This window comes from Dipodomys spectabilis, unplaced genomic scaffold (genome assembly GCF_019054845.1).
Source record: "Dipodomys spectabilis isolate Male_0828 unplaced genomic scaffold, ASM1905484v1 ptg000351l, whole genome shotgun sequence".
NCBI classification, from domain to species: domain Eukaryota; kingdom Metazoa; phylum Chordata; class Mammalia; order Rodentia; family Heteromyidae; genus Dipodomys; species Dipodomys spectabilis.
In genome coordinates this window covers 1,342,501-1,351,994 of record NW_024871028.1, presented here as the reverse complement: position 1 = coordinate 1,351,994, position 9,494 = coordinate 1,342,501, and the positions used below count along the sequence as shown (strand labels likewise).

Below are 9,494 nucleotides of genomic sequence, written 5' to 3'. Positions count from 1 at the left end.
TTTTTTTTTTTGGTCCGGTCGTGGGGCCTGAACTCTGGGCCTGGGCGCTGTCCCTCAGCTCTTCAGCTCAAGGCTAGCGCTCTACCACTTGAGCCACAGCGCCACTTCCGGCTTTTTTCTTTCTGCTTATGTGGTGCTGAGGAATCGAACCCAGGGCCTCGAGCGTGCAAGGCAAGCGCTCTACCACTGAGCCACCTTCCCAGCCCCATGAATCTATCATTCTAGGAACTATTTTTTTGGCCTACTTACGTTGGACTGAAATTTTTAAGCAATTATTAGGAGAGGGGTATTAAAAATAATTTGTGACATTTGTGATCTTGTTCACTCATATGGGCTGGTCATTTGTAAATTGAAAGTTTGAATTACTGTACTTTCTTTCAGATTTTGTGATCTCATATTTCATTTTAAATTGCCTTGCATTTCACAATTGCTTACTGCTAATTCCAGTGTCGTCAGGAATTGAGATGGATTTTCAATTACTTTCTGTTGGCATGTTGCATGGGCCTCGATGAGAAGTCTTGCCCTTGTTACTTGATGATGTGGATAACTGAGACCTGGGATCCTAGGATATGTGTGTCTTGCAGAAGAATAATACCTTTTAGACATCGTATCAGCAAAATTTGCATAAAATCAGTAGGAATGCTTCAGAAATATGGAGAAAAACATTTTGGAACCAGTGAGTTAAAATAATAACAGAGCAGCAGAGTAAATTCCTTTACAGATTAGAGGAAAATAACATTTTTTTTTTACAATGTGAATTCTGAAGACCAAGAACACTTAGAACGTATCACAAGTTTATACAGAAGACATTGCATTGATACTTTTCATATTCTAATATGTATATTCTAAACCTAATTTTTTATATTCCAATCTATTTATTGTAATATATATCTATTTATTTTTCAAATTATCAATTAATTCTAGTAAGTTTCAATGTGTGAAATAAAATATCAGCATGTATAAATATAAAATATATAACTATATATAATATAAGAAAAAGGCACATGTTTTGCAATGTTTTGTTATGGTTAGGGTATCAAAGGCAACTGTGTTTTAATGTATTATTCCATTATTTCTACCTCAGTGTTTGGTAGAGTTGGACCTAAAGCTTTACCATTTGTAGATTTACAGCCTAGAGGCAAGAGTAAACACTGTGATTAAAACATTACCAATTTAAGGCCTAATATGGAGGAGAAACATATAGACTTCTCTTGTAACTATGAAAATATTTGGTGAATGAAAGGCAGTAGTGTAAATTCCTTCCTGGTTGGATGGTAGACTAGCCAGGACATTAGTAGTAATCATGCATGTGAAAATTTTTTCACCTTTTTGGCTTTAGCCACTTTTGAAATGTTAGGTATAAAAACAATTATTTTTTGATAAAATACTTTCTAGTCTAAACGATTCTATCTTAACTGTTCATCTCTCTATGATCTCTTTTAACTAAGATTAGTTTTGTTCCAATAAGAAAATCTAGGCTGTCAGGGTAAGATATTCTGATTGGACTGTTGCTACATGGAAGAATAGTAAAGGGTCAGGTAGACATTTGTGCCAGTAAGACCTCATTTAGGAACTTTTAAGCTGCAGAAGTTTACAAGTAGCTCTTAAGCAAGACTTAATTTGAATCCATTAGCTCCACAAAGCTAACTCAGTTGATAAATAAGTACTTGAAAAGGATCACCTTTGGACCTAACTATAAAGGCTTCAAAGTATGATCAAATTTAAAATGAAAAATATTTAAAATAGTCATTGACAAAAAAATTGCAAATGTGAGCAATCGACCAAACAATATAAGTTTTTTTTCCAATATACACAGAATTTTAGAGAACTAAGATCAATAGCATTTTTAGGAACAATAAAGTTTCCTAGTTACAAAGAGTTAATCAAGGATATATGCCTGTATAAAGACTGCATCATTAACTACTTAAATTTACAGGATACTACATGCTTCAGCAGCCCTTTTACCCAAATTACAATATAGAGATTAACATGGCACTTGCACAAGCATGATATGAAAATGTGTGAAGTATTCCATATTTTTCATTCTTCAGATGCAAGAAATTAAAAACAGTTATTAAAAAATTGATTACACAAATGCAAATGTAACAATAAATGTAATTCATTGATCTGAAAGTTAGTTTGACATCAGTGTACTAAATCCTCAACTTAGAAAGGCCTTTACATAGCATAATCTTTACAAAACTTCTCAAATTAGATATCATTGTCATTTTATCCCAAAGAAATAAAATACTATATACGCCTAGGATAAAAAGGAATCTTAATCTGTTTCTATATGGAATGCTATCTGAAATAACACATTTAATAATGAACCGATATATCATAAAACAATGTAGAATTCAAAGTATTATATCCAGGAACAAATGAAATATATTTTGGACATTGTACAAACAAAATACAGATTATTTTAAAATATACTTTTTTCAGACAAGCACCAGAAATATCTTTAGTTTCTGTACTACTCATTTCAACAGATAAGTTAAAATGATTTCTGATTTAAAAAATCACAAACTCGGCAGAAATCATTATAGATGTATACAATACGATGGAATACATGAATTTTTAAAGTAAGATATTGCCGTTGCTTTGTATTGTGAAAATATTTTGTACGGACACAAAGATGGATTGGCATTTTTAAAATTTCAGAAACTTAACCAAACCATTATTACTTAGGAGAACAATTTTTAAAGCCTTCCACAACTTCAAAGAGGTAGTGATACATATTTATCCTTTTGGCAATATCAAATGCAGCTTCTTCCAAGTTCTTCAGACCTGGTTTCATATAATGATTCAATAGAAGGAGATCCAGCATATCTTTGCTATTTCTATTTCAACCAGCAAGATGCAAGGGGGTCAAGAGGACTTTAGTTTGGGCAGTGGTATCTGCATCATGATGAACTAAGAAAGAAGCCACTCTGGTATTATTCCACATATAAGCACTGTGCAGGGGTGCCCAGCCATTCACAGTTATTGCATGAATATCTGCCTTGAGCCACCAATTCATGGACAATGTCAAAGTGTCCACTGTAGGCTTCCTGATGAAGAGAGGTATACTCATCATCATCCGTAGTATTCACATGAGTGTTCTTTTTGGAAAGTAGTCTCTGTACTGTAGTAAGCCAATTATTTTCAGCAGCCCAAACAAAAATTTGCTTGAATACTTCTCCATTTTTTTTTTGCAAATGTTACCATTCCTCACTTTTTCATTTTTTTCCTTGTCTACATCAGAATTGCCTAACCAGAGACCTTGAGTACCAGTGGGAATGAGGTACACATGTATTCCCCAATAGTTCACGTTGGTTGAACTGGTCAGAAAAATCCAGTGAAATTTCTACATCTGTTATTTCACCATGATATTTTTTCTCTTTTTCCATTTTTACTCTTCGAAATTATACTAACTGGAGAGTAGGGAATTGATAGAGAGCAGAGGAAAGGTTTTCCTCCATATTCAAAGGTATAGACTGAAAATGAGGACCAGTGGTGTCCTCATGTGCAGCTTATTCTAGGAATGAGAAAATATGAAATAATGCCTTCTATGTAAATGATTTGGGAAATGGCAGAGCAGAAAGTGAAATGATGCAACCAAAAATGTAAAAGCAAAATAAATTAGAATAATTATGGAGCAGTCATATTATCTATGAGAACCATGAAAGGGAGAGAGAAAGAGAGAGACAGATGTGCAATGACCTAGCTAGCCACAAAATCCATGCCTCTGATCAATTTATAGAGCAAACAGTTTTATTTTTTACAAGAGATGGAAATAGAATTTATGTATTTATTGAAATTAGAACATACATTTTTAATAGCCTACATATAGAGACATAGCTTTGACCAAATTACAGACAAGAATCTAAATCTCTGAAAATTCTAGTAACAGATCTGACTGAAATCAGTGAAATCACACTTTTCCTGTAAAGTGAAGGAATAGGTCCAGGCTAGGAAAGCAGCTAGAGAAGGCAGGCCGATTATATCTGGGACAAAACTTTGTGGAAAATGGTAACAAGGATTAATTACTGGTAATCCACTTGCACTGGAAGTGTGAATCTGAACTATTGCTTGCTGATTCTGAACTATTGCTTTTATCATTATATGTTCCAAGAAGAAAAGGTGAGAGGTAATTGATAGCAAAGGGCTAGTAATGAACTTTGACTTCTCATTAAGCACCTTCAATCATCAAAATCACATGAAGACAATAGAGAGGCCTACTTTTTTAGATGAAAACAAGTGTCTTTAAAAACAAGGTAATTAAGTATTCCTACAAAGGACTTCTATTTTACTACTGCATTATACAGATGTTGGGTAACAAACAATGGATCTATTAGAAAGCTCTTAAAACTCATATGTTCAATAGTGAGTTCCCTTATATTATATCATGGCATTTTTGTTTATGGTTTTAAGAAGAAATTTACTAGCTTAAATTTCTGACAGGACAATATCATCACTGTACAACTTTCTTCTATACTCTAAGTTTTAAATTACTATCTAAGTATGTGCATTAGATAGCTATAGAGGAAAAACTAGAAGCCAGACTAGTGGCTCATGTGTTTATCCTTGCTAATCAGAAAGATGAAATCTGAGGATTGTGGTTTGAAAACAGACCACGCAAAAAAAAAAGTCCATTAGATTCTGATTTGAAAGTAACCAGCAAAAGCTAGAAATGGAACTGTGGGACAAGCAGTAAAATTCTAGGCTTGAGAAATCTAAAACAAAAAAATCAACAAATTCTGGGACAGAGCCAGGCCCTGAGATCAAGCCTGGTATTAGCACCAAACAAATGAATGAATGAACGAATTAAAATAAATTAAATGGTCACATGTGGTGAGGCAAGTAAAATGTAACACCCATGGTAAATGGATTGTGTATTATTTTGTAATAAGGCAAATTAACGTTTGTCCTAATCACTAATATTTTATTTGTACTTTTTTGTACTAAACCCTGAATTTAGCATGCAAGTATATGTGTATACATGTTCACACATGTGTGTATGTGTATATGTGTGCGTGTGCTGTTGCAATGTTGTTTGCCAATGTGGACCGTGTGAGGCTGAAGAGAGCTAACTGTGTTGCAATGTATTTATTTATCAGTGTTCTGTCATGTCATTTCTGTGGAGCCACCCTTCTGTACATTTTATTTGTCAAATAATAACATCATCATAATCAAAGCATATACAACATTAAGTTACATAAAAGAGACTACTTTCAGCTCTTATTATATGTTAGGTAAGAAGATACAGATATAATTAGGTAGTAAGTTATTTTTGTAAGATGACTGTCAGTACAAAATATGTATTTGACTTCTTAAATTGGTTATACTTTTAAGATATACTCATGGAGTGAGTTTGACTGACTTGACCAAACAGGTGTTACTCCATGGTTATTCCTGTGAAACACAAGGTGGATAAACTCTTTCCGGATTTCTGTTGAAAATAACTTTCTTTGTAACTAAGATAATCAACCCTGTATTTATTAGGTTTGAATATCCCATCATATTGACTGAAAATCAGTATTGTGGATATGCTTGTTAGATGTACCTTTCAAAAACAAACAAACAAAAAGCATGTGTCACCTCCAGATTGTGGATGCATTTGAAGTTGTTTTGTACATGCAATGGGATCTTAACTAATGGCTTTTTTATGGGAGTAACTATCACAACTTTAACAAATAAGGCTTTTCGAATATCTTTTCCAATATAAATAACAACCCAGAGCGAGTCTTGCAAATTCTGAAAAGCCTTTGAATATTTTAGTATTATTTCAGTTTATTGACTATAGAGCTAAAGACATTTCTGAAATAAATATTGCTAAGATCTGAAGAAGTAAGTGGGTATATAGGCTTTTTTATGCATCATTTTATGAAAACCCTGTTTTTATGAAAGTAAATGTAATAGAATAAAATAATGTAAGTGAATTGGGCGGCGGTTGAGCAGATTCTACTCAACCCAGCAAAAACTGACAAGAAGCAGACATCATCATCCTGCAGTTAGCAGACAAGGGACAACCCAGGAACCAAGACACGGTGTGAGTAGAAGCCTGACATCCTCATTCCTTCTCAGGGAGCAAAGGAGGGAAGGCCACCCCTTCCCCCCACTACCAGAGATCTCCATCTTTGATACTGACAAAGGCCTGGCTGAGCTGCCAGCTCCAACTCAGGCCTTGGAAGAAAACAAGAGACATTTAGCAGCTCACAGGAACCTAACCTGACTTGCTAGACTCAGCTCTACCCAGAGAAAAGTCACCCAGCCTGGGCCGAGCAAGCTCCACCAGCCCCAGGAGTGGATTTCTTCACTGGATAAACAGAACTAGAGGCTGCCCCTCCCTACAGCAGCCTTGACAATCAATTGAAATTCAGTAAACTTAAACCCTGAGAAAGGCTCTAGGCTGGGCTCTGTGAGTGCCTCACAAGCTAGTCCCTCAGGGAAAAGCTACTGTTTGCTGAAAGGCCTCAACTCTATCCAGAACCTAGCCTCATCACAGCATCTCCAAACTAGAGGAAACCTCCATCTCCCACTTTTGTGATACTCACAGCAGATCTCCCTCCCATTGAACCAGCATGGGAGGAGGATCACAAAACCCTAGGTAAAGCAGAGCATTTTTCTGCCTGCTCAAACTTTCCGACTTAAGAAACCAACCAAGCCACAGGAAAATCAAACACCACAAACAGACCAGACACCAACTAGAGACTGGTTAATGACACAAGATACAGGATCTTCCCATCCCCCCAAAAAAATCAAAGAACTCTTTTTAGTATTTTATAAAATTTTTCCAAAAGCTTTTTTTAAATTTTAATTTTTAACATTAAAAAAAATTTGTTTTCTATTAAAATTTTTTCTTCCTCATAATTTTTATTTTCGGGGTATAAGTGTGTGTGCTTTTTTTTTCTTGTTTTGCTTTATTTTTCTTTTTATAATTTTTTTGTTTAGCTCTACTGACCTTTTGATCCTTTTTTTTCTTTCCTTCTCATTCTTTTCACATTTTCTTCTCTTTTGTTCTTCTTAACATGAATTAATTGCTATTCTGCTCATCCTCAGATATACCCATAGTCGATTATTAGACCTTATCAACTATTGTGTACATACTTAATCCAGAAATTCATTACTCAATTCAAAACCTTTAGACTTAAATTCCTTAATACCAGTACTACTTCTTTATATGTATATAATATTTTAAGCATTTCTATTTTTACGTTTTTGACGTCTCCTTTCTATCCCTACCTTTATCTTATCTTATACAAATTCTTCTTTGAATATTATGTTTGTATTTTGCATAATTTTTAAGTTTTTAAGTGTTTCACTTTTAAATTTTTAATATTTGTTCTTCTATTTTTTTCTTGTCTCATTTTTTCTGTCTTTTTATCTTTTTTTTCTCTCTCTCTCCTATCATTCTATTCAACCTATTTCCCGCTATGAGATTAGGACTTAGTTAAATTAACTCACCCTCTGCCTTTCCACATCCCTGTATTCCTATTTTTACCAATATCTCTCCCTAAACCTGATAATTTCTGGTTTGCCAAATTCTTCTTTGTGGTTTGTAGTCCATTAATACATAGTTGTTTGATGTTGAATAGATATATCTGTTGAACTAGAGTGTATCTTCAGACTTTTGGTGGTGCATCTACAGACTTTGTTTGATGTTTACCTTAAGATAGAGTTCTAGCACAACCTGGTGTTACTTTCATCCAAAAAGGGCAGGGCAAGCCGTAAAAACACGGGAAAAATGGCAAGTCCGGGTACCCTACTCCCACTCATGATACTCGGGGGACAGAACAGATAATTAATAATCCATTGGAGAATTCCCAGAAAGCTCTACAAACACTACTGGTAAACATGGGCAATGAAAAGATTGAAAACCTGCAAAGGACTCTGAATGTACATGATAGGGAGAGAGATGAGGCAAACCAAAGTTCAATACAGGAATATCATGAGCATGAGGAAGCTACTCAAAGATTGATACAAGAATTGCTTGAGTAGCTTGAGAACACACAAAGAGAAATAAAGGAATGGCATGAGCAGGCTGAGACCAGTCAAAGAGATAGACAGGAATTGGGGGAGCTGGCCAAGAACAGAAAAAGAGAAAGTCAGGAATGGAGTGAGCAGGCTAAAAATACTCAAAGAGAGCAACAGGAATCTCGTAATGTGAGGAGGCTAATAAAAGAGTAATAAAGAAATTGAGAGAGCAGTGTTGGTGTGAGCTCTGCTTTGAAGGCCTTGTAAAATTCCGCTGTAAAACCATCTGGTCCTAGACTTTTCTTAGCTGGGAGGCCTCTTATTGCTGTTTCTATTTCAGTGCTTGATATGGGCCTGTTAAGATGGTAACTCATCTTGGTTTAGTTTTGGCATGTCAATATTTGCTTGGAAAAGGTCCATTTCTGTCAAGTTCTCAAACTTATTAGCATAAAGTTTTGAAAAGTATTCCCTAATAATGTTATGAATCTTGGTTGTTTCCGTGGTGATGTGTCCATTCTCATCTCTGAGTTTATTTATTTAGGTGTGTTCTCTTCTTTTTCTGATAAGATTCGCTAAGGGTCTGTCAATTTTGTTAATTTTTTCGAAGAACCAACTCTTTGTTTTGTTGATTCTTTCTATAGTTTTCTTGGATTCTAATTCATTCAATTCTGATTTAATTTTAATTATTTATTTCTCTCTACTGGATTGGGGTTTATCTTGCTGCTCTTTTTCAAGGAGGTTTAGATGTGTGATTAAATTTTTGGTTTCAGATCTCTCCAATTTGTTGATGTAGGAGCTCAGAGCTATAAAATTGCCTCTGAGTACTGCCTTTGCTGTGTCTCAGAAGAGCTGGTAATTTGTGTGTTCATTTTTGTTGAATAGCATGAACATTTGAATTTCCGTTCTAATCTCTTCCATGACCCACTAGGGATTCAGCAGTTTGTTGTTCAGCCTCCATTTGATACCGGACTTTCTTTGGTGGCTTTTGGTCTTGAGTTCTAATTATATTCCCTTGTGGACAGAGAGAATGCAAGGTATAACTTTAATGTTTCTGAATTTAGACAAGTTTGCTTTGTGGCCTAAAATGTGGTCTATTTTAGAAAATGTTCCATGTGCTGCTGAGAAAAACGTGTATTCTGATGCTGCTGGGTGAAATGTTCGGTAGATGTCTGTTAAATCTAGTTGATCTATGCAGCTGTTTAGATCTGCGGTTTCTCTGTTGAGTTTTTGCCGAGTTGATCTATCTAGTGGGGAGAGTGGTGTGTTAAAATCCCCAACAATTAATGTCTTTGGATCTATATGGGATTTGAGGGAAAGTAGTGTTACTTGGATAAATTTGGGTGCTCCTTTAATTGGCGAATATATATTGAGAATTGGAATATCCTCCTGAAGGAGAGATCCCTTAATTAGTTTGTAGCGACCTTCTTTATCTCTTCTCATGAATTTTAATTTGAAGTCTATTTTATCTGATATTAGGATTGCAACTCTCGCTTATTTATGGGGGACGTTGGCTTGGTAGATTTTGTTCTAGCTTT

At 35.0% G+C, this 9,494-nt stretch overlaps 1 pseudogene; it reads left to right on the top strand.

Moving 5' to 3' along the window:
* Positions 1 to 1,944: 1,944 nt before the first annotated feature.
* On the top strand, positions 1,945 to 2,041 carry LOC122095465 (annotated as a pseudogene).
* Positions 2,042 to 9,494: the final 7,453 nt, after the last annotated feature.